Genomic DNA, 26,603 nt, shown 5'->3' with positions numbered 1-26,603 from the left:
CTTTGCAACCTAATCTCACATTTTGTTGTGATTCTCTTAAGAGTCAATATTTGATTGTATTTGATATAGAATTTGCCTTTGGTACAAAACTCAAGTAGTTGCGCTCAATCAGGCATATGCGAGTTGTATAAATGTGAAAGTATATTAACTCTGAGTGCTGTGTTTTTGGAGGGATTCCCTGCAAACACAAAATTCCTGAAGAAGTGGCTAGTCTACTTCCTCAATGGGTATAAAACACCTTGTAAATTCACTGGAACCAAAATTAAGTGAGGGATTCTATTTAGCATTCCAATTCTTATACTACAGATCTTGCATACAAAAATCCTAATTAAATCTTTTATTCATTTCTTTCTTTATTATTTGTCTAAAAAGCAAAACCTTGATAATAGGGACCATTCATTCCTTCTCAATTTCCAAAAATTTAACCCACAAAGACAAACTTATTGATGTACTTGTGCCCAGTATGAGTAGTGTGTTATTTTTTCGGCTCATCGTCTGTCTTGTTCGTTAGAACCCTTGTGAGTTATTAAATTAAAGGTTTTGTTACACTTAAATTAGTCGTTTATACTGCTACCCACTATTACATTTCATTTTAATTATTAATTCTATTCTGTTAGTGATAAAGCTATAATAGAACCTTCCCACGTCACAAGATGGTGCGTAGGTGCGTATGCGTACTACTTTTGTCAGCTGATTCTTGAACTCGTTATCTCTCAGTGCTGAAATTTAGAACTATTTGCGTTATGAGTGGAATGCCTCTCAGCTAAAGTGAGCTTATAGATCATTATTAATTTTCTATTTTTTGCTTTAGAAATGATTCGTTACTTTAAGATCTAGTCTTAACCTTCCAGTATTGGAGTTTTCTTTTCCATGACTATAGAGTAAACCTGTAAACATCTTTCACAACTTTAGTAACAGTTTAGCTGTAATTTTAGTAACAGTAAGCGAGGATTCGGGTCTTACCAGTGATCTATTTTATTTTGTTTATTTAATACCTACCTTATCATTTTGCAAATGATGGTTTTAGCAAACAGCATTACAGAAAAATTGAATGATCCGTATTTGTAAATTGCCAACTGATTTGCAAATTTTATACTCACAATAACAGCTACATATTAGTTATGTGCGCAGAATTTAAAGAAAATCGACATTGTATAAGGGTAAAAACATGAAGGTAATTGAAAAACTTGTTTACATTTAAAACAAAATATAGATGCATGTAATTACGTTTGTATCAGTTAACCATTATTAGCGTAACATCTTTAATCATTCACTGTGAAGAAAAAAACTATAGGAACAGGTATTTTTTCCTGACCGTTTGTAGTGTCCCAGTACCGATCACTCTGTAATCATTAACTGTAAATATATAGAATTTAAGAAAACAAATTTATGCATGTAAATACAATGTATATATATATATATATATATATATATATATATATATATATATATATATATATATATATATATATATAAGTCTTCGTCCTTTCACGGCTAATTACTAATAACAAGTAGTTTCACCAAGACCTCCATTACCTTCCATTATAACTTAACATTCCTACGGGCAACAAGTCCATTGTGGTTATTCGATTTTTTCTTCTCATTTCAAATGGGTTCTTAATTAAAGGAATTTTGATTTATATATTCTACTACTTCATTTTCCTCCTGGAAAAAGAACACAGAAAACAGGCAAAGTCTCATTCTTTGCTAGTAAGCAAGTCCTTGGTTTTCTGTTTTGTGTGCAGTGGTGCTTCTTGTATAAGGATTAGATACGCTTATTACTTTTCTCCTAGGCCTACTTACCAAAATTTGTATCTGTAATTTTTGCTCATACCTAATCTTATTTTAATGTCTGACTTCCACCACAGCTTTTCCCATTATCATACTGTTCATATTACGTTGTTATCGTAGAATAAGAAGGTTGTTGAGCTAGAGTTTACCCATGCTAATCCTAAATGTATCATCTCCAAAGGAACTATGTGTTCTATTGAGCACCAGAGTAAATGTTAGGAGGGTTGCCCTTATGAATGTCATGCTCCTTGATTCCCCCTCACAATCTTTTATAAACAAATAACAAGAACTATAAAAAAAATGTTTAATTACCCACAATCAGATCCGAAACTAATTAAATAATTAATTTGGAACATTAGATTTCAGGACATTCGATTGTAAGATTTGAAATCTTCGTTTTACTTTACTTTAAATTGAATATGGTTACTTTTGATTTGTGTTTAAATGGACACGGACAGGGTCGTGTTGCTGAAAAATAAATTTTTGGTAATCTGTAAGATCCAGAAAGTAAAAAGATCATATAGCGTTGTGTTATGAGAAATAATCATTTTATTTGAAGCGGTCAGGTCAGTCCCTTGCTAAGCTTCCGAAGCGATTATTTTACTATATTTACTCATGAACATTGTCAGAAACGCCGATTTTTGGTCAGATTAAAAGTTTTAACTTTAGGTGAATACCTTATTAAGTTCTACAAACATTTTAGCTCGTTGTCATTCCAAAATGGATCGTTTACTCATTACCATAACACTTCAGCATAATCATTCTTCTGTATGTAGAAGGAGAATAGAGTATCTGTTCTAGATGTGCAAATCTGTTGTTCTCAAGAAGTAGTGAAAAATCAGAGTTTGTTATGTTAAATGGAACGTTTCTCAGAATAGGGTATCATTCAAGAGGTTAAGTTAGGAGATAATTGTGCTAACACTAGACCTACAATAAATACTTATCACACTGTGCAATAGACTTATTGAAAAAATGAGATTAGAAATAGTTTTAAATCTATATTAATTTTGTTTTTCTGAACATGACGAAGCTTATGGTTTGGCCTGTTTGGCTACGCGTTTGAACCAACTTGAAGGATCAATTTAGAATGAAACCGCTACCTCCAAGAAATAACGAACGAAAAAGAGGTAAAAGATCTTAATAAAGAGATAGAAAATAAAGTTGAACGGTACTACTGGACAGCATATTAGTTGCGAAGTATAGGGTCTCGAAATGAAGCTGATGAAATTCCGACTAATCGCTAAGCATGACCACCAGTACGCAGGTAGAATTATGGGGGTCCTGACTTTATTCAGAAGACCGAGGCCGACCGCATTTCAGGACAAGAAAGTGAAAAACCAAGTAAAGTTGTGCCTATTTTTAGCTGGCGGGCTTATATCCAACTTCCAAATTATGTGTTGTGGATGGAGGCGACTAGCAAACGTCCTATAAATTTCTCATTTAACCATTAAATAGAATCCAAGGTCTAAACCTGCAATTGAATCCATTACCACAATACATTTAACTAAGAAGTTGATCAACTTATCCTGTTGAGTCTGCTAAACGTACTAGTTTGGAAACAACCAAAACTACTGTAGATAAAAATTTATTTTACGAATACACGAATGAAATTTAAACCAAGTTTGGTGAGATTTTTTTCATTATAATGTTTAGATTGGTTATACAATACTAAATTTAAATTTAAGGTTATGCTTTAGTTTTTTTTTTAGTAATCATTTATTATTTACTTGTCACAGATTTCCGTTCAGTTAATTTGCACAAATTGTTGCCAGAGTCAAGAAGGTGGTGTCTGGCCTTGAAATTGAGTTTAAAAAAGAATTAGTCATCAGTGTTTTGGGAAATCAAGCACGTAAACATGTTAGACACACGGCATGTCTTCAGCTGTAGATAAGTAAACAAAAGGTGATGTATTAATGTCAGATATTTTCTTCCTAGGAGACCTATTCTTAAGTGTTCATAAACATTCTATCAATGTACTTTTCACATTACATTTTCTCAATATAGAATACTTCCCTGCTGTTGCGAACTTCTTCAGTTCTCACCTGTCGTTTAGTAATTATATATTTCTAAGATATGCGTGCATACCAAGTGGCAGATTTCTGTCACGAAAGCAGTGTAGTATTATTTAACGGATGTAAAAGAAATATCTTTTAGATGTTTGCATTTCCTTATTCATATAGCCTTGAGATAAGTTGTTGCAGTTATTAAAATTAGGTGAAGATAGCAAATAGCATCAATGGAAGAAGACATATTTGTTGAATAATATTTTTCCTTTTCCTTTATTATTTCAAGTTCTTTTAGAATTCATGCCAGTTAATCAAATTGGTCAAAGTTCTTCAATTCTCAAAACAACTGTGCGGTTTTCATATTGCTTATGGACAATTTATTTAATTTTAATTACCTAAATACTACACGTAGAGATATTTTACCAAATTCATTGCTAGGAGCAGTAAGAAATCTGAAGTGTTGGCAGAAAATGAAAAACGGGAATTTAAACTGATTCGATTATCGAAAGTACATATCTTCATTGATCAAAAGAAAGAAATCTTTGTTCATCAAGAGACAAGCGACCAACTATTATGTTACTGTCTTATAGCACTGTCGTTAATATTAAATAAATATACTAATGAAAGTAGAATATTTTATATTTTCTTTATGTTAGTAGTGTATTTTAAATATATTATTCGTTATTTATTCATTGATTATTCATTCATTTAGGTTTGTGTTATTCGGTTACGAAGAAATATGCCAAGTAATTTTTTTAGAATACGATTTATTATTAAAAATATACTCGTATGTTGAATAATTGTCAAATAACATTGTAAAAACCTTTCGATTTTTACAAGTGTGGTACCTTAAAAACGTATTAAAAAGAATATAATACCGTAAACAAGGGCGCTAATGACCACAGACGTCGCCAAAACAAAAACAAAACAAAAAAATACCGTAAATAAGAAATCTGAAGGAGATCCGTACAATATTTTCGAAAAACTATCCAACGAAAAACTGAAATAAGGCTAAGTGGGCTAGCATATTGCATTCCCATGCGGAGATCTTGGGTAGATTTTCTCTTCCTAGGAGCTTCTCACTGTCCAATGATGGACGATGTTTTCCGTAATGAGAGAACACTGTTCGGACCCACAACGGACCGATAGGGCGCTGAAACTAGCTCCAGGCGCCAACGTCCTCAGATATTGAAGCGCCTTAAATTAAAAATAAAGAAACGGCCTATCACTGAAAGGGAAGAGATTAGCTCAGTGGTTTGTGTGCTGGGTTCCCATGCAATATCCCGTCTTGTTCAATGTTCTTGTATTTTGAATGAGTAGTAACTGTGCTCTTCTTCTTCTTCTTGATATAATTTGTAATTAAATTATAAGTAGCAAAGGAAAACGTTGGCATCTTTTTCGGAAAAACTGGGAATCAGAATTTTTATCGTCAGGTTTAAGAATTAAATATAGATTCACTGGTAGCGTAAACTGAAAGTATTTTGTAAAAAATGAAATAGGCTTTGATTGTTTTATTATAGCTTAGGAAGAATTTCACTGACAAGGCTCGCGTTAGTGTTGTTGAGAATTTTGCCAATTTCGTGATCAGTTTTCTAATTAAGCAGAGTTAAACACACATCTCATATCTATGACAATTATAATTGATATAATTGATAATTATATAAGCAATAATTGAATCAACACATTATTCCAAATGATGTTAAGCAACTTTTCTGAAAGCGCATTAAAAAATGAAAATAAAAAATAAAGATTTGTTAAAATTATAAGTACCAGTGACCAAAAATAATAAATTTATTTACAAAATAAAAATAAATAATGATAATAAGAGTTATTATTCACAAATATAAGACATCAATATACTAGTACAGACCACCACGAAGAGATTTTAGTTCAATGAATGAGGTTGTGTTATTACATTTAATAAGCGTACATACATGTAATAAACAATGACCTGAGAAGTATAATTTAAAGAAAAAATTGTGAAATTCTTTTTCCTCATTACAAAAAATATTCTTTACAATTAATAGTGCCGTTTATGTACAGTTTTAATTAGTCATGTTCTTAGATGTTACATGCATTCTCTTTGAACTCTGTTTAACCTTTCTTGCTAAAATAAATTCCTAAAAATGAGTTGCAAATGCAAATATTTCTGATGCAATTGCAACCATGAGTAGATTTATGTTAATATGTTAGGTTAATATTTATTTTTAAGATTTTTTTTTTTTTAGCTTATTTTAGTTTATTTATTATAAGTTATTTATTTATTTTTACTTTATTTGTTTAGATAGAGGCCGTCGATGACCGCCAAGTTCAAAAATCAACCATCATCCAATCTTCTTCTTTAGGGGGTGAGGTGAGCTTTTTGCATTTTCTTGTTATTTTATTTATTTATTTATTTTTTGCGCGCTACAATCAGCGCATTGGCGCTCTTAGTAACAATGATAACAGCGAACAGTAAATACAAGCGAATGGAGAATTTATTCAGTGGTAGCACTCCAAAACATTGAACTATTAGTCATTCTCTTCACTCTTAAGTTTGTATTGTTAGTCTAGAATACCAAAGGTGTGCCTAAGATCCCTTAAAGAAGGTCTGTACTTCTCGGATCTTTCTGCGTTACTTTGTGTTGCAGCGCCTTTTGATTTCGGTAAAAATAATTATTGTTAAAAACGTATGTACTTGAAGTTTCAAAAAACCCTTCATGTTGACAACTAACTGTCAAAATTAATTGATGTGTAAAAATGAGTACCCAAGAATTTATAATATTCTTAATAACATTCATAAAAAATAATTTAGATTTGTTTATATACTACCAATATTCAATAAGGTTCACTAACTCGGAATAATTTCAATGCAACATGACCACAATATTATTCAATCTTATTTACATATAAGTAGAAAATAATAATATTTAAATGTCAAGAAATGCATAAAAGGTTATTAGCTCTTATAAAATAGGATATTGTGCAAGCCACGTTGGACTTGATCCATTCAAGGACTTTTATTTAAAATAAAAACCTATAAAGGGTTGTTGCTATTATTTATTTTCTAATCAGCGCCATCTTTATTTGGTTGCTTAATAAAATTCTAATCGCTTACTAAAAGAGTATTTGTTAAATAGGAATATCGTTTCACTCCACAGCCACGAATGATTCATTCCCCTCATCTTTTTTATTATTATTTTGGATGAAGGCGTGTCAACAATAACTTAATTTCATTATTATTATTATTATTATTATTATTATGTGCATTTTTAATCTCTAACTGTACGATGATGGACAGTTTAGTCTTTAGTGAGACAAACTAAGGACGAAGAAATGGCTTTCATTCTGTGCATAAAACTATTTTTAAACTATGTTTACACTTTAAATGTTTCTAATCACTTTAATTTTTAAAATGAGAAAAAAAATATAGAAGAAGCGCAACGTTAATCCTTTAAGCATAGTGTCCGTATGTACACCTGCACTTCTCTCTATCTTGCGTCATCTTGCTCCACCATCCCTCATCCAACACGCTGTGATCATGCTTAATGTCATCCAGCAATCGCAATCCCTCCTGGGAATGAGGCGGAATGTACAGCCTTTCAGTATTCACTCCTCCTTCGTTCTCTCCAGATGATCCAACTATCTCCAGCTGCTTTCACGCTTAGAACTCGTAACCTCTTCACCAAACGGAGTTTAGTAATTAGTACGGTTTTAATTTCTGGCATCATTTACATTGAACTTAATTGGTCTGTATTTTTGTTTTGTTTTTATTTTGAATAGAGATTGGAATTATTATTGGAAATTGATTTGGGATTATTATTATTTTTCTTATTATTATTATTTAATTTTTTTCCGGCGCATCGACAGCTTGGTCATTAGCGCCTATTATTATTATTATTATTATTTTAAGCGTAGTTAAGGAAAGGCTTTTTAGCAATCGGAATTTGAATATCACACTGACCTTCAATACTTCAAAAGGATTTTCGCAAAGAACCTTAGTTGGGGTAATAATGTGTAGTTGTTCTGTGGCTGCCGTTAAAGATTTTTTTTTATTGAAGATAGTTTGCGATATAAGTAAAGGAAAGTAAAGTAATTGCCTATTTTTTCAGGCGGGCTTTACGTCCAAACTACCGATTCAATTAGGTGTCGTGGACGGAGGCGACTAGCAAACATACTTTACTGTAAATTTCTTTTATTAACCTTTAAATAAAATCCAAGGCCTAAAGACAGGGGAATCGAACCCAGTACCACAATGCATATTAGCTTTGCAGGTCTCGCCTCGTAACCGCTCGGCTACTGTGGCGCAATTATGTGTCAATGTTATAATATGTTATAATAAAGTAATGTTATTGTGTTATTGCGTTTAATAAGCGTAGTACATGTAATAAACAATGACTTGAAAAGTATAATAATTTTAAGAAAAAATGGTTATAAAATAATGTTATAATAAAACATGTTACAATATCGCAAACTAAGGAGTTTGCGTTATATTTTCAATGGTTTGTTTGATAGGTGCGTCTATTAATGTTTATTAACCTTTTTTCTTTCTCTAAGCCCTCTGTTTCTCTCATTATTTTCTTATTAAACGTAGAAAGGAAAAGGAAAATAAAATCCTTGAATCTAAACTTTCAATTAATTTAGAACGGAACAGTTTTAGTGGATGTAAAAATATAAAAAAGAAAGAGAGCGATAATAACAAGAATAATTAAATATTAAAAGGTAATAAACCTTAATAAATATATAAATATGTTTACCAATCACATACATGCGTATGTAAACGACTTATAAAACATTCGTTAAAGGTTACGTTTACAAATTCAGTTTACTAGTTGTCTAAACACAAATATCGTCTTATTATCTTTACTCAGGATAATAAGTGAAATGTTTAGGAATAAAAGACGCTACGGAAGATAATAAAACTGATTTGAATTTCAGTTCAATGTAGTGTTTACATTAGCCCAGCAGATGATCGGGTAGTACACCCTGTAATTTTACTAAGGCTCTTTTTACCTAGCCCTGGCCTTTCCGCGTAATCTCACAGCTGTCCTACTAGTATTTTTTTTTCTATTTTCTTCAAAATTCCCTGAAGAAAATTCTACTGAAGTGGAAGTTGAAAGTTTGCTAGTGTTATTAGCATAAGCGAATTAGATGCGGTTATCCATCTGACCAATTATAAGTATGTAATAACAAGGTAGCCAAAAAAAAAGATCTTTGAGGTTATAGTGAAATTGGCATTATAATTTATAATCACTATTTACCTAATCTGTTGAATTAAACATACAGTGACAGTTCTTGACCACTTGATTTCCTTGATTTACGCAATTACTTTCTTTGTTTTGCCCTTGTTTTGCGGTTCTTCTATAACTAAAAACACGGTTTAGAAGGTAGACTAATTTGTTTAATGCCATTTACAAATTTCATAGTAAAACGCTGGTGAAATTAAGATAACGTCTTTCCAATTGCTTTTTTTTTTTGTTAAAAAATGAGATTAAAGATGGAGACGAAAATATTATAGAGTGAGTTACCTCATATTTAATTACTCTAACTTGAAGATAAAATAATTAATTGGAGCTATGATTCAATAAAAACTCCTTTCAATAAGTTTCTTACTTTAGAGTCAAGGGAAACATGTTGCAATTATGTCACTTCATTATTAAACACATACAAAACTTTAAGCCAATTGTAACAATTGTGACGTTCTAACATTTTTAGATTATAACAATTCATCTAAAGCAGGAGTCTCCAACTTAATGTTAACTGGAGCATGTATTAATATTTACTGATTCAGAGGCAACCAACTTCTTATTTTTGTTTTTACGGGAACGTTTATGGCTGAAAATAATTAATTTTACTCTAAAAATTAATCGGATATTCCATCTAACATATTTGAGTTTATTGATTTTAATGAATGGTTAGCGATCCAAAATCTTGTTAATTTTAATGAAAGAAATAAAAAATAGGAATTAATTTTTAGAGTAAAAAATAGTCGATGTTTAAATACCTCTAATTTTAGTTAAATTTATTTTGTTTTTGAAGGAAGAACATCATCAACTTTAGTATAATGATACTCCCGTTTTGAATATTATTGGCGAAGTTAAGGCTTAATACTGGATTCATAATTATAGTATCTATTGACAACATGGCTACAAGGTAATTCGTTCAGAAATGTGTTTACTTTGCAGCAAACCAAAACAGAAGATGTTTAGATCATTTAAAAGATTTAGATTATTTAAGTTTTATTTTATTTTTTCTTCTCCATTTTTCGATATTTGCAGTTCTTACATTGTTTAGTTACATTTATTTTGGAGTTGGCCAAACTTTCTAATTGATATGATTAATTCTTACTAGAATTTAATTTATATTAATGTATTCTCTTTTCCTATTTGCATTTTCATTTGTCTATTTTTATTTATCTTATATTTCTTTTCAATTGTTCGGCCGAAGCCTTTGTGCAGGGCATTGCCATTAATACAAATAAAGATATAATTACTGTCCAAATAATCTCTCGCAATGCGTGGTGCCAAAAGGCAGCCACCTTTAAAGACCATATTAGACTTTTTTGCTATAAATAGGGTGGTCATTTCTGTTGATTAACTCGGGACATCAAAGAACCTTCTTACTGTGCGTGTTGTTCGAATAAAGCACAGCTTTTTTGCATTGTCATCATAAGGCTTTTTCGTCGCCAATCCGCCCTGCGAAAAGTGACTTCTTATGGTTAAATTCACCACAGTTCCTTTTTACCAGTAGTAAGTCAAAGCAAGAAGGATATAATAGTTGAACCGACAGTATTCAATTGAAGAGGCAAACATTCTCTATTGGCTTTTAGTGAAAACGTTATAGTTACCTTTATTCTTAATAGAGTGCAACACTAGTTTATAAGCCGTCATGTAAAGGTCATTTAGCTACTGGGTCCTTTTTAATACGCTGCCGGCGTGCTGGCCTATGGACAGTTTTTAACGGTAATACTGTTCAGTACCAGACTATGAGCTGTAAGAAACTACTAGGAAGATAAAATCTAATTTAGTTACTAAATTCGAACCCAGGAGCTTCGCGTGAGAATCCAGAACTTTTTTCAATTTTGTGTACTCATAAAATGGGATCGTATCCAATTTTAAAAAATAAGTTTTTCTATAAAAAAAAATAGGCGATTCCAGATTTTTAAAAAAACTTTTAAAGTTTTTTATTGTATCTATTAATTTCTGTATTAACGATTATAAAATTATGTTTTAGATACATCATTTATTAACTGATCATTAACATACAGTGGTAAATTAATCTTAAATAGATGTACGAGGGTCGTTTGAAAAGTCCGTGCAAAGTGAGAGAGATAGCACTACAGGCGCGTATCGAGGTTATGTTTAGTTAGTAGCATCTCTTGGAAGAACACACACCAAGTTTCAGCCAGATCGGTCTATTTCTTTGTGTTTGGCATTCGTTTGAATCGAGGAAGTCGAGTGATTTTCAAAAAATGGACGAAAAAGAATTTCGTGTGTTGATTAAACACTACTTTATGAAAGGCAAAACGCCTCAGGAGACTAAAGAGAAGCTTGATAAACATTATGGTGACTCTGCACCTTCGATTAGAACAGTTTATAACTGGTTTCAAAATTTTCGGAGTGGCCATATGGGCACAAGTGACGCTGAACGTTCTGGACGCCCTGTTGAGGTTACTACTCCAGAAATCATTGATAAAATCCATGATATGGTGATGGATGACAGAAGAGTGAAGGTGCGTGAGATTGCTAGTGCTGTGGGCATCTCGAATGAACGGATACATAATATTTTGCATCAACATTTGGACATGACAAAGCTATCCGCAAGATGGGTGCCGCGATTGCTCACGCTTGACCAAAAACGAAATCGTGTAAAGTGTTGCAAGGACGGTTTGCAGCTGTTCCAGAAGAATCCGCAGGACTTTAAGCGTCGTTTCGTCACTGTGGATGAAACATGGATACATCACTACACTCCTGAGACCAAAGAACAATCTAAACAATTGGTTACCAAGGGGGAATCTGCGCCAAAAAAGGCGAAGACCGTTCCTTCGGCCGGAAAGATTATGGCGACTGTCTTTTGGGATTCGCAAGGAATAATCCACATCGACTATCTGGAAAAGGGTAAAACTATTACAGGTGCATATTATTCATCGTTATTGGACCGTTTGAAAACCGAGCTGTAAGAAAAACGCCCACGATTGGCCCACAAAAAAGTCCTTTTCCATCACGACAACGCACCAGCTCACACCTCAGCAGTTGTGGTCGCAAAATTAATGGAAATAGGGTTCCAACTCGTTTCACATCCCCCCTATTCTCCAGACTTGGCTCCCTCGGACTACTATTTGTTCGCCAATATGAAGAAATGGCTGGCGGGAAAAAGATTTTATTCAAACGAGGAGGTGATTGCAGAAACGAATGGCTACTTTTCAGACTTGGACAAATCCTATTATTCGGAAGGGATCAACAAACTAGAGCAGCGTTGGACGAAGTGTATAAGCCTAAAAGGAGACTATGTTGAAAAATAAAAAAGGTTTACCCCAAAAAATTAAGTAGTTTTTATTTTTGCACGGACTTTTCAAACGACCCTCGTATAAATGTAGGGTATAGCAGTATCAGTTATGTGTGCCGCCATTATTGCACATTTGAAGAAAACAAACGATTGGTAATACAATTTTATTGAATGGATTTCGACTTTAAAACCGTTCTCTTTCATTTATGATCGAATTAAAATATGTAGATCTATCACTATATAAAATTTTTGAGATAATTCGAAGTCTAGGTTAGTTGAAACTGTTTTGAATCCATTAAAAGTTAGTTTTTGAGCAGTGAATTTATATAAAATCGAATGCGAATAAACATTTAGTTGAAATTTATGATTAATCTTAAATTTAGATTTAAAATTAATAATTCAAGTTAGAAAAATTGAATGATCTACAACAGTTTTTTCTTAATAAGGAATCTTCTTTATTTTCTACAATTTTTGGTTGTTCCAGATGAGGTAATGAAGGTTCTTTTTAGAGGCATCACTGGTGCTGTTCGTGTTTATCAAGCAGAACCATCCTAAAGCCAAGGTGTACTGAAATATTTGGAGTGATCTCGGCCTTGACTTGGGATTTGTGTTAGTACGAAACATTTATATTAAAGCATACTTGCTATCCACCTCTGTCTGCAAATATATTAATCGGAAGTTGAAAATAGGCATTACTTTTACATTATATGCCTCTGAATGTGATATTTCAAAAGTGGGCCTAGAAAGGCTTATAAAGCTGAATCCATTGCGAGCTAGAGATATCAATTGCGATTCTTTTAGTTGCCACTAATGGTATCATCGTCTCAGAGATGTAAATCGATAGGTGGTTAAGTAAAGCCTATGCATTTTTGAACTTAAAATTGAAAAAATGTTTATAATATTCCCAAACAAGCAACTTGATTTGGGAGCGAAGTACTCCAATTTATCCCATTTCCCTTCTTGATACCCTGTATTCTTTATGACTTATTAAATAGGACATTCTTAGGAACGAGTGGTAACCAGAGATTGGAACTGGAATATGTTGGAAGGAAAAAGCCCAACATTCAAGTCCTTCGATTAGTAACGATGGTGGCCACTGTATTTGAAGCTCCGCGAAGTAGTACTTCTTCTTTTTTTTAGAAGGAATTATTTTTCCTTCTAGAAGATGGGTGATGTAAGATAGTGTAGAGTTAAGATGTTAAACGCAGACCTTAAGGAACCAACTTAAAATACGAAATAACTCGTGAATTACCCTCATTCGTTCAGCAGTAGTCCCCACCGCCCAAATCTCTTTGTAGTTCGGGTTCTGACTTTCATTATTTGTGACGTCAAATTTTCGAAATCAATTCACATTTTATTGGATATAATTATTTGTTGGATGAAAAAAAAGGAAATCTCTGGGGTTTTGAAGAAGTTTAATTTAGGTGACCAGTCGTCCCAGTTTAGCCGGGGAAGTCCCGGTTTCCACATTTTTACCGCGTTAATGAAATTTAGTTGTTTATTAATAAATATAATTATTTATTTTACACAATAAAAAGCATATCAAAATTAATACTATGGTTGCACTTTTGGTTCACAATTTTTTTAAAATTATATCAGTGCTCCTTAATTTTATTTGTTATAAAACCGTATATTTTTCTCACATGGCAATTTATAGGGATGCCAAAGAATGCTTTGCTCTGAGAACCTCTCAGAAAAATATCAATTGCCATTTGTATCGGAAGCGACAGAATTATTATAACGAAATTCCAAGATTAGTGATCTTAGTGATTATAAATAGCCTGTTGGGAATTGTAGATTTCATGTGCAAATACTGATTAGGTGTTATGATGAGGTACAAGTTGATTGTGAATACTCTATACCAAAATAGTTGTGCACATTGACTACTACAGTAGATCTGTGTATATTATGCACGTACACTATTAATGAGTAAGGGAATCATTGTTAGGAGCAATGCCTGCAGGGATTCGCGTGCCTTGAGATAGTGGGGTTAGCCTACATTTTCCTACAGAAAATTTTTTAAAGAAATTTTCCTCTGCGGAAGATTTTTTACGCTCAATGAAATAGCTATATTTAATCTAGATTAAAATTTTTGTTTTCTGGAAGTAGGCACTCCTTAATATTTTTCGAAATCTGTATAATATAAATGGGGAACACAATCAACTTAAAGGAACTAGTTGCTACGTTTAGTAAATATATTAATTAATAGTTTAAAATCAGATAAATAAAAATTGTTGATAATATCCCAAGGACATCAGTTAACTTTGAGAGAATTAAGGTGACCGCACAATGCTCTACCAAGATCTTTTATAATATAAATAAAAATTAATTGAAGAACCTTGACAAAAACAGATGAATCTTTTTCTTTCTTTTTTCTGTTGAGATTGCAGCCCCAACCACTTGTAAGTTCTAAAATTATTATTTTCTATTCTAGAACATCCAACAAGTTGTCAATACGAGTTGATTTGTAATGTTCGTGTGCTGATGTTCACGAACAGATAGGTTAAAAACAAAAACATTAGGAAATTCAAGTATTATTTACTTTTAAAAATGCCTTAGTCATAACAGAAGTATCGATTCCAATGTTTACTTCAAGCTATAGTGTTATTAGCGTGCTAACTGTATTAAAATTTTTCTTGCCACAACTTATAAATTCATTACTTTTCTTGCCTGAAAAAAAAAAATCCAAAAATTTATTGAATTCAGCCATCATAAAAGTGGTTGAATGCAGTTCAATAGAAGTTTTTAAAGATAAAAATTAGACGAAGAAATGACAGAATTTTCATGTAAAATTCTCTCATGTAAAACCAATATATGGACATTCACTAAATTCATTCATTTCTCTGGCAGACATGTCTATGTTAAGAGAGATATCTCTGTGCATTTGTTAATACAAAGTCTTGATCCCTTTTCCGATATTAGAAATCGATAAATAAAATTGAGTACTAGTACTAATTTGTTGTTGGAAACATAATAATTGCCAGTATGTGTAAAATCGATTCAATATAAAGACTTATCACTTCAAAAAAGTTTTCTTATTATTTAAAAACAAGCATGAAGTAAAGTTCCTAGAGACTTCTTAGATTGTTAAACAGTAGCCTTGAAATAGTTAGCAAAACTTACTTCTTTTATTGAAATTTTCTAACAATGCTTTTTTAAAAAAATAAAAATAATAAGGAAACCTTTGTAACTATTAAATTAAAAATTATAGTAATTAAATAATTATTTAGTTATTGCTACAATAATTATTATTTCATTAATTTATGTAGGTTTTGATTTGTATTTAATCAAATCATTTATCTAAAGATCTATCTTTCCCATTAAGAAAATAAAAACCTTTAGTAAAATAAATTTAAATATCAGGAATTAACTGCATTTACATAATTCAAGGGTTCATTAAAAAATGAGGTTCTTTCAAAACTTTATTACTACACAGATTATTATTATTATTGTCAGACTAATTTTGATTCTCTTATTTCTAATTCCCATGAAATAATTCTTCATGGTAGTTACATAAAAATCGTTAATTTGGATCACTTTCTGGCAAGTAAATTCATGACATTTACTTGAGGGATTCCCTATAACAGCTCTGACAGAGAAGTAAGTTGGATGTTAGTATAATTATGTCCTGATTCATTATTATACGTCTGCTGCTCCTATATTTAACCAATAAACATTAATTGTGGAGACAATCTTTTTTAGATAAACTCTTATTATTTTCTTTGTTATTTTCACGTCAAGAAAAGCAAGCAGTTTACTTTTGAAGAATGTTTATTTTAAATTTTTTTACGCTATGTCACTTCCCAAATCACTTAATTATTTTTAATTGCTTATATAAGAATAAAAAATATGATTAAAAATAGTCAGTAAGTTTTCAAGGTCAAAATAATTTTTTATAAACCTTTGACGCATTTGGGTGACCACAATTTCATTTTTTAAGCAAAAAAAAAGGTGCTCTAGTTGGAAAATTTTTTAAAATCCTTGGATCTTTTTTAAAGTTTGGGTGTGGTTAGGTTTTTCCTTTTAATTGTGACTAATTTAATGTTATTTAAAAATTTCACTTCGTATTATCTTCCCTTAATGTCTGATTAGTATTTTTCCTTAATATCTTCTTAACAACTTCTAGACATTTCATCTGATAGTCAATATCATTTCATTTCTTAGGTGCCAATAATTTTAATGTCCATAGAGTAGATTTAGTCTTCTCTCCCACTTTTCTCCTGTCATCTAAGTTTGTGTAATCTGAGTGATAACGTTTAATGTTTAAGTAGCATTCCTTTTATGTTTTCAAGATCAGATTTTTATTGATTAGATATCAGTTCTAGTTAAAATATACTCCTTAATTACATAAACCCTTGGTATACACTAATTAATGCTACAAATTACTATTTGGCACCGCATACAGAAAGCATTTATCTCTACAAATTTAAAAAAAAAAATCTTTTATTTATCCTTTTAATGAAATTCACACCTGTACCTACAGGGTACAATAGGTAAATGTGATTAGGTATAAATCAATAGTGTGTCAGACGTGAATGACGGTCATCCAGTGATGGCCGCCATTAGTCACCCAGTTGGTCACGGGGCCAACGGCGCCTCAGCCTTCTTCGAGGATTGGAGGGTAGCGTAGTTGAAGACAAGTTTGCAGCTAAAGGGTTGCGATGAAATGAGAGTTTTTTATGAAAATTTTTTGTATCGGATTTTGGCAAGTTCGGAGATGAGTGGAATTTGGAGATCTGTATGAATTGTGTGGTTGCTAACATAGAATGGAGCGTCTACTATGTGGCGGAGTATTTTAGATTGGAGTGTTTGCAGTCTATTGATGTTGGATTTTTTTAGCTGTTCCGTAAAGTTCGAGTCCGTAAGTCCCATATTGGCGGTGAGAAGAGCTGTATAGAGTCGTCGTTTGTTCTGTAGTGAGAGTTTTGAGCATTTGTCAAGTAGTCTGGCTAGAAGTTTTTGTATCGTTTGTTTAGTTCGATACGTTTAAGTCTCGTATGGGGGTTCCAGGTAAGTCTCTTGTCTAGGTACATTCCAAGGTACCGCACATGGTCGGCTGGTGGGATAGGTGTATGATGTAAGAAGACAGGTGGTGGAGTTTGACGTGATTTAAAATTTAAAATAATAACTCTTCTTTAAAGTAACTGTCATAAAATTAACTTAAAAATGACTCTTTGTATAAATGGTGACCAGTTTTTAACTAACGGGGATAAAACGAAAATGTCTGGTAAGCAGCTATAATACTTTTTTTTTTTAAAACAAGCAAACAAAGAAACAAAAGGTAGTACTCTGGTGATTGACGCCTTATGATAAAAGAAGAATTCTAGCTATTACTAGCCTTATCTTCTCACTTAAATGCGCAACAATACTTCTTAAATAATTTCCGTCTGCAGATTATTTTATGTATGATAAAAAAATTGAGTACTTATTACTTGCGTTGTATGCAGGCTCGTAGAAGATGATTCTAATTGAAGTGTTTCAACAAAACATATTATTATTTTATATTACTGAATTGTTATAGCTTCATTTTAAATTTCAGTAATTATTTAAGAAATTTCTTTATTTAAAATTTTAATAAACGGCTGAGGCGCCGTTGGCCCCGTGACCAACTGGGTAACTAATGTCGGCCATCACTGAATGATCGTCATTCACGTCTGCCACGTTATCTGTATATCGTATACATTCATCACATTTACTTATTGTACCCTGTAAGTACAGGTGTAAATTTCAATAAAAGGGTATTAAAAAAATAAAAATATTAGGGAAGTATTATTTTCTCCTTACTTAAAGAGACCCCCCTTAGCATTGAAAGATGTTTTCAATTGCGAGAAGCACACAGCGAGTGTAAAATTATGAGTAAGTTAATCTTAGAAAAAATCATCTAAAGAAGTGAAATATCAAGGTCCATAAAAACAATGAAGCTGCTATCAGAGGGCTGAAGGCACGAACAAATTTAGGCAATAGCACAATGAAAAGAAATGATAACAGATACCTTATTTATTTATTTACGTCTGCTATATCTTTTATCAAAAAATTGTTTTAAAAACACTACCTCACTGAACGTTCCAATGCATTCATTTAACAGTTTATTGTCTTAGCAAAGTAATTAAAAGAATTACGTAATTCTAATTGGGTGAGAGATTTCCTACAACAAAGCCAACAAAACAAAGTGTTATTATTTCTAGCTTTATATTTCTTAGTATACACTAATAGTGGGTACCAGAGAACCTGTAGGTACATTACTCATTGCACAGATTCTGTCAATCATTCTTCACAGAAGTTGTCGATAAGCTAGAAGAACTTTGTAATTTTTATAGACTCTAAAGTTAGTTGTGAATGTTGGAGCTAGATTATTTGGAGAAGTAGAAAAATTGCATAATTCATTTAAGTATCTGAAATAAAATATGACAAATTATTAAAAGAATTTAATTTCTCTCATAGGTTATTATTTTATTGCTACTTTATGACATACATAATGGATTTGTAGATAACTCGTAACATTGTTTCATTCATAAACTTTCATATCCAGAATCCTAACAAAAGTTTCTTTTTTTTTTGTGTGTGTCTACAGGTCCTGGACACATTGGGATATTGTGAAATGAGGAAGACTGTTAAGTTTTACTGAAAGCAAAAAAATCCCTGAAGTGAATCAGGAATCACTACGAGGTAGGTAAATGGAATTTCCAATACTTTAACGAGTAGGTATGTCCATGGTTCAGGGAAAACTGGTTCAACAGGTTCCAAATAGTGAAGATAATGAAGCTAAAAGTGCAGGACATGCTGCTTGACTGGACAGCAGGTGACTATCAAACGGTGCAATCGGAGAATTTATTTTCGTCCATACAGTTTTGGACACCGTACAGCACAAAATAATTATTTAGAAAAAAATTATGAGAAAAAAAAAGAAATATTTGCAAAAAATGTCACAACCTACCCGAAATAATTAAATGTAAATCTATAATAACTTATTGTTTTTATAGAAGAAGCAAAATTGATAATTTAAGATCCAGTAAACGTTTAATTTTACATAAAATTATACACCTCTTTGAGCGGAGGTGGAGGTTCTCAAAGTCATTGCATGTACCGCCCACTTTGAGAATCAATTATTTTCTAGCGCCTCCTAAAATTTTTAACTTTGCTATATCTTACAAATCACAATCTCAATCATTACTTTAATTTAATTATAGCATGCCATATGAGTCTTATACTGTTTGAGTTCGAACTTACATTTTAAATGAGATTGTTCTGATGAGAGCAATGAAACGCAACTTAATAAATAATATTTAGAGAAACTTTTATTCAAATTAAAACAAACATTTCAATTTTAATTTTAAAACTATTGTGGAGGATAAATCTGATGATTTTTAACAAGTTTGTTAATATGAGGCTCGAATTTACTCAAAAATAAAAAAAACTGTGTCTGTGTCATGGACACGGCCGTGTGTTGTACGTGAATACGTTTACGTAACGGGTAATATTTTTTATATAAAATATTTTTATTTATGTATTTAGGATGAAATCAAGGAAACAAATCGACGATCGAACACAATCTATGCCTATACAGTCCGTTGTCTATGTAGAAGCGATTTTATCATCCACTTGCATAATTTCAACCTCCCCAGCTGCAGATGTACTGACACCGTCGTTGATCCGCTCGGCCACATTCATTCTTTTACGTTCCCGGCACAGCTTGACTCGGTCATATGGTGTTTTATTATTACCATTCGATTGTTCTTGAGAAGCCCTTTCCGACCGTATACGATCTCTGTATTTGGTTTTGGCTTTTCGACGCATATAGGCCGACATTATATATTTTTGATATTTTTTTTTATTCTAACACCTTATAATATTCACTGTCACTATTTTACACTAATGTTTTATATACAATCGATAGATTGTGACGACAGCTGACCATTAAAACTTAAACGAACATCATCTCCGAGTCAAAAGTTATACAAATTGGAAATCTCGATACGCAGCAAAATGATCTCAAAATGGTGGCGCTTACCCCTCCACCGCGCGCGATACCTCACAGACCTCGCTTATCCTAATGAATTCTTTGATCCTTTAGCTATCCAGTGGTATAATTTAATTTTGGATGTAGACGATAGATTCGAAAGTATAATGCCAAACTATATCCCCCGATTTTGTTATCATTAGGTTTTTTGGATGGCCTCCGTATGATAGCAAATTTAATGATGTATTCACGTCAAAAAACAACCGTAAGCGTTCGTAACATGCAAACGATTTCTCTTTCTAGTTAGCAGCATTGTCACAGCACTAAATCGACGTTCACACAAATACGACGATGGGCATGCTATCGAAAATCGTTGAACAAATCGACCACAATCCAGGGTACAATTGCGGGATTGGCTTTTGAAGCCGAAATAAAAAAAACAACAAATAATCGATAGTAGTGCAGTAGGCAGGTTTTGATTTTAGTTTAAAATATTAGAAAAACACAAATCAGCCATCGGCCTCCATAATCAAGAAATCAATAATACAAATGGCATATCTATAGTTCTATACAACGAAAGGGGGGTTTCTTGTTGTAGTCATATTAGATAATAATAAATTTTATATTGTTCAAATTTCAACCATTTTAAGATTTTGGTGCTTCAAGATTGTGTAAAGGTTTCATGTTATTGTTATTGTCAATCTATCAGAGTGAGATAGACACTTTGTGTTGATGGAATATTGAGTAAAAATATCCGCTTTCAAATTCATTTTTCAATTAGTGTTGGGAATAATTGCACTAAGAGAAAACCAACAGAGTGTTTCATACAGATTTGTATTATTATTACAAATTACAACCTTGTCTTTACAAAATGAAAATACTTCCTTCTTATTTTATAAAAATGTTCAATTTTCTTGTTCAGCGCTGATTAGGGAGATTACTATGACGCCACTGGAATTTCCTGCACTTCCCTCAGTTATTTTAGCTGAATTAAATCATACGAAATTCAAAAATAGTTAAAAAAATCCAAAAACCCAAGAGAATAAAACTTAGGACTTTATAACATTTGGTTTTACACAGTTCTACCAAAGTTGCACTCTTTGTACCAGTCTCGTTACAGAGGCGTTACATTTTACAAATCAAATTGGTCAATGGTAAAGTGCATTGATTGAAACAAAAATCGTATCTCGTACTTCAGAAATTATCCAACATTATCAACCGAATCAACTAACGCAAGGCTATGTGAACCTAACAGTTTTTATTTAATGATTAGGAAGTGGAATAATTTGTTCAAAATATAGTATTAATTTTTCTCAATAATTATCAAATTTAAACACAAGAAGTGATCACATATTAGTTGTTAACAATTAATTAAACAAAAGTAAATTGATAACCTTCATGGTGTGAGGTTTTACCAAACAAGACAATCCTGTACCTTCAGTCCAGTTAGTAATGGCAATCTAAAAGTTTTTAATGAAATTATTTTAACTTTTACAAACAAATTATAATTATAATCAAGAAAATTATATTTATCGAAATGCTAACTATAAAACTTTTATTGTACGTTTTATAGCCCCTACTTTTTTTAAAATTATGTCTCGTCAGTCAAAGATCATTAGCCCTAGGATATTTCATGGCGAAAAAAGATGCATTAACAATTTAAAAACAGGCTCCTTAGATCATAAAATTCTATTGAAATCTTCGACTGGGTCAAGGTAATTACTTTCTATTGAGAAATAATTTAAACAAAAATTCAAGTGTAATGCCGTTTATTTGTTTTCAGCTAGCATATTACACTTAGAGGGGATGAGCTCAGTAGAAATAAGGGAAATTAATTGCAGTAACGTCAAAAATTAGGTCGCTGGTAGAGGAGAGGCAGAAGCTCATACTTTATTATTGCGTTTTATAAATAATAAATAATAATAAAGCAGGATTCAAACTGGTGATCTCCGAATTCATAACCATTACACTAAGACCCTTAAGGGTCAAGCGTAGTAGATCTTGAGCAAGATCTTAGACAGTGCTGTCTTTACATTTTAAGGACTGATGGTTTTCTCTCGAGTAATATGCAGTAGCTCACTTCCCGAAACCAAATGTCGTAGAAACTCCCAGATGCCAATGTTCACAGAAGTAGAAATCATTTTCAACGGCATTTCAAACAAATATTTTTGGTGGAAGTTCATCCTCAAAATTCAGACAGTGCTTTTCGTTGCAATAGTAAGGAGAAAACTTAAAATAAAAGCTTTCTGGATTATGCTGTAATCATTCTGGATTATAGAGACAAGAAAGCTAAATTCCACATAGATTGGTTGCTCAAATTCTGGATAATATTATGATTTTAACTAATAAAGCTTGATTTAATATTTCGATTAAGTGAATATATAGTTTTCGTGACCACAAATTGTTAAACTTAGGATGGAAGATTTGCGAGGAATCGGTCAAATAAAACAACTCGTCTTTTTGCCAACGTTTTGACAAATATATTGTCCCCTTCAGGGCGTGGCTATGCGGGTTGGTTGAGTTACAGAAACTCCTTAACTAAACTAAGACCCTTAAGGGTCAAGCGTAGTAGATCTTGAGCAAGATCTTAGACAGTGCTGTCTTTACATTTTAAGGACTGATGGTTTTCTCTCGAGATATGCAGTAGCATATTTTCCTAAGGAGTTTCTGTAACTCAACCAACCCGCATAGCCACGCCCTGAAGGGGACAATATATTTGTCGAAACGTTGGCAAAAAGACGAGTTGTTTTATTTGACCGATTCCTCGCAAATCTTCCATCCTAAATTTCGATTAAGCTTTTTCAAACTTCAATTCATCAAGAATTTAAAGAAAGATTGGCAATCTGTTGCAAAAACCTTAATAATGAAAGTCAAAATTTAGATGAAATATTCAAATGCTGAATATGGATGAAAATCCAAATCCGGCAACAATTAAAAAATCATTAAATAAGCGTCTGCTATCAAGTCATCTCATCAGTATCAATCAAGCTCAATTTTATTATTTAAAATTGCAAACATAATTGTTATTAAATTAAAAAAGCGGATGCATTGAACATTGCTCAGAAGGTTATACTGAAGAGTTTGTTGGAGAGGTACTAATTTCATTTAATAGTTGTGGGACTCAGAAATTGTACATATTATTTTCTAACTTCATAAAATAATTTCTTTTTATTTCACAAGGACGAACTAGTCTTTATTTTATAGAGCTCAGGTTTTTTTAATTTTCTCCCTCATCAGATTTTACCATGAAAATCTAAAATTATTATTTTTCTAATTTTCTGCATTATAACGGTACGTGATGAAACCTTTGAAATCCCCTAAGTAAAATAATATGTATTACATATTGCCTGTTAAAATAAATAAGTAAATAAAAATAATTTAGTGAGCACAACTCGCGTTGAAAGCATTCCAATGTTACTCTCACTGCGTACCGATTCTGACTAACGTAACATTAAATCGCATTATAATCAAAAGATATTGTGAAATACTTATTTGTTTTTTTCACCTCCTTTACAAAAGACCGAGTAAGTCTTCTTTTATTGCAAAACTATCAAATCATAACTTATTCATAAACTATTTCTTACTCTTGTGTTTGTTTATAGTGATAGTCTTCTAAGTAGTTGTGAGGAGAACATCCAAGTTGATGAGGCTTCGCCATCTAACTAGGCAGTGGGATTTCTTGAGATTAGCGTCTTTGCTGAAGTGTACGCATTAGATGTACTTGTGCGATCTAATGAAGTCCAAAGATGATTCCAACTTACTGACCAGGCAAGTATGCGCCATAGAATTTTGAACATTAACCACCCTGACATTGAGGATTTAAAACTAAGGCATTGCTATATTTCTAATCAGGCTGTGCCGCACTATGATTGGGCAATGAGGTACTTATTTGTCGGGTATTATATTTTATATTTTTAATATTACTTTTACTGTCATTAATTTTTAAGGAATTTTCAGATGACACTAATCATCAAGCTTCTTTTTTTGTGATTTATTGAAATTTTCGTCTACAAAAACAGTTGCCCCTCCAACAAGTAAATAATGTATAAATGGTATTGACGTAAGAAAGTGGTACCAATAGTTGGCTCTCCAGTGATTTAATTACTGACCTCCATTCTCCAGTAAATCGTGTACTTAATGCTACACTAGAATACTAGAATTTATCACTCAAGGTGGATTTTTAAAGCAAGGGCAGATGTTATGCCGCTCAACTTTATAAACATTTTGAGGTTTTAGGATGTACACAATATAGGCTGTGGAACCAAGATGTAGGTGAGGACTTGAATCATTTCTTAGAGGTCCGTCCAGAATTGAGCAGTGGCTCGATTCTCCAGCTCTTCCTAGTGTAGATGCCTTAGCTTTCAAGATCGGTAAAAATTGGCTACCCTTTGCCTTCAGATTGAAATTGATGAACTATAATCCCAAGGCCAAGCTTTTCCACATACTCTCTTTTAATAAGTATGAATAAGAAAATTTGAGAATCTGAGAAAATCGGATTCGAAACTGGGACCTCCGCGTTGGAATCCAGTATTTGCTAACCATTGAGCTAATAATCCTTTCCATTTTTTTTTTTTTTTTTTTTTTTTTTTTTTTTTTTTTTTTTTTTGCCTCTCGTGCCAAGCGAATCAGCCAGATACATATATTATATTACAATTCTGCCATCAATTCTCATTCTTCTCACACACATATATCATTATATTTTATGTAGTTGTAAATGTCGGTATATATGTTTCCATCGTCATGGGATAATATAGTGTGCAAATTGGAGGGTTGTGGACATCCCGACCTAAGGACTGCCTCCCACAATCGGTCCCTGCCCTTACCATGTTTACTGCAGTCTAATATTAAGTGATTACTGTCAGCTATGGTATCTGCTGAACATGAACAGTTTGGGTTGATCTCTATGCCAATTCTAGCTAGATGTTGTGGTGAATAATTGTGGTTAAATCTTAACCTGCATATGGTGGTGTAGAATCGCCTGTTGAAATTGCTGTACTTGTTGTACCAAGGTGCTTTGGGTATGCTTGGTTGTATGGCTGCATAAAATTGCCCCTTGGCTCGTTTGGACAGTTCGTATTCCCTTTGCCATTCACTGTAACTCATCATTTTTGCATAATTCTTTATATCTGAGTTTTGCAAGGAGTTGGGGGTTTCATATTGCAATGAAATAGCTTCTTTTGCCAATTTATCCACTATTTCATTTCCTTCTAGTCCCATATGACCTTTAATCCAGATTAGATGTACCGATCTATTTTTATTTAAAATATTATTTAGCAGGTTAACTGTCTCCAAGATGAGTGGTGAAGCTTTACTTCCCGGACTTTTTAATTTTTGTAGGACGCTTTTACTGTCTGAAAGAATCAAAACGAGAGGTTGGTCTATTGTCTGAACATAGTGTACACTCTGGTATATGGCAAATCCTTTCCATTCGTATCTACATTAAATAAATTTATATTTATTTTAAGACTATTTGTACTTTATATTTATGATTAATCTACTTATATTTTACATTATTATGTTGAAACTATTAATCGTGAATAAATAATTAATCTTTTCCAGTATTACTTATCTCAATTTGGGAAGGTTGCTACGAGGTTTCTTTGGGCACCATTAGGAAATATCTTATAGATCATAAGATCTATGCTGGAAGCAGAACATGAAATAACCTAACAAAAGACGTAGTAACTATATAACCACCGAGAGCTGGTACTGCATGCTGTGATAGACAAGAAACAATTGTGGTTAATTTCTAATTTCTGATTTGTAAGTATATTAACATTTTTCTCTAGTTGCACTAATTTTTAAACTTCTTACTATCTAAAATTAGTAAGAGAATGTTCACAAGAAGTTGAAATTTTACTAGATTTGATTCTTATGAAATGTATCTTAAATTCCTAAATTTCTCCTAAATTCAGTGTCTTGATTTGTGCTCAGTACAATTGGGACACAATAAACCAAAATAGATGAGCTATTTGTGCCTGAGTTAGTTTTTTTTTTGTTCTTAACATCCAATAAAATTTAGAATTTTTAAAGAAAGATATGTTAATCATGAAATGTTCTTCCACTCTAATAATACCGCGGAAATATTCAAGAACTTAGGAAGAATAAATTTTCCATTTAAGTAAGAAAAAGAATAACTAATTGCTGCGATTAAATATTAATTATATAGGACTGTACATTTCTTTAAAATAAGTACAATCAAATAATAATTTCTTTTGTTTTAATATTTTCAAAATTCAAAATCCCCTCCACTTTGATCTTCATTAGGCAGTGTGTTTTTCCTCACATGTGAAAAGTGGATATTACTGAGTGGGGATGATGTGTTGTACAGACAGGAGAATGGGATTTTTTTTTTTTTTTCTGCA

General features: G+C 32.1%; 1 long non-coding RNA gene across 5 annotated transcripts; it reads left to right on the top strand.

Annotated features, from left to right (window-relative positions):
* Positions 1-158: 158 nt before the first annotated feature.
* On the top strand, positions 159-25,998 carry LOC141453975 (uncharacterized). 5 transcript variants are annotated; one of them, XR_012458346.1, is made up of 9 exons: positions 159-768; positions 1,028-1,174; positions 3,528-3,693; positions 6,082-6,150; positions 9,816-9,929; positions 12,766-12,890; positions 18,853-18,947; positions 23,841-24,006; positions 25,798-25,998. It is a non-coding gene; the product is annotated as an uncharacterized lncRNA (long non-coding RNA). The 5 variants fall into 5 exon arrangements; XR_012458345.1 differs by lacking the exon at positions 1,028-1,174; XR_012458348.1 differs by having other exon boundaries at positions 159-1,174; positions 6,082-6,145.
* Positions 25,999-26,603: the final 605 nt, after the last annotated feature.

Source organism: Rhodnius prolixus, unplaced genomic scaffold (assembly GCF_049639745.1).
Source record: "Rhodnius prolixus isolate KJV_2025 unplaced genomic scaffold, Rpr scaffold_9, whole genome shotgun sequence".
NCBI lineage: Eukaryota > Metazoa > Arthropoda > Insecta > Hemiptera > Reduviidae > Rhodnius > Rhodnius prolixus.
Note: the sequence above shows the minus strand (reverse complement) of the source record. Positions and strands in the feature narration are given on the sequence as shown.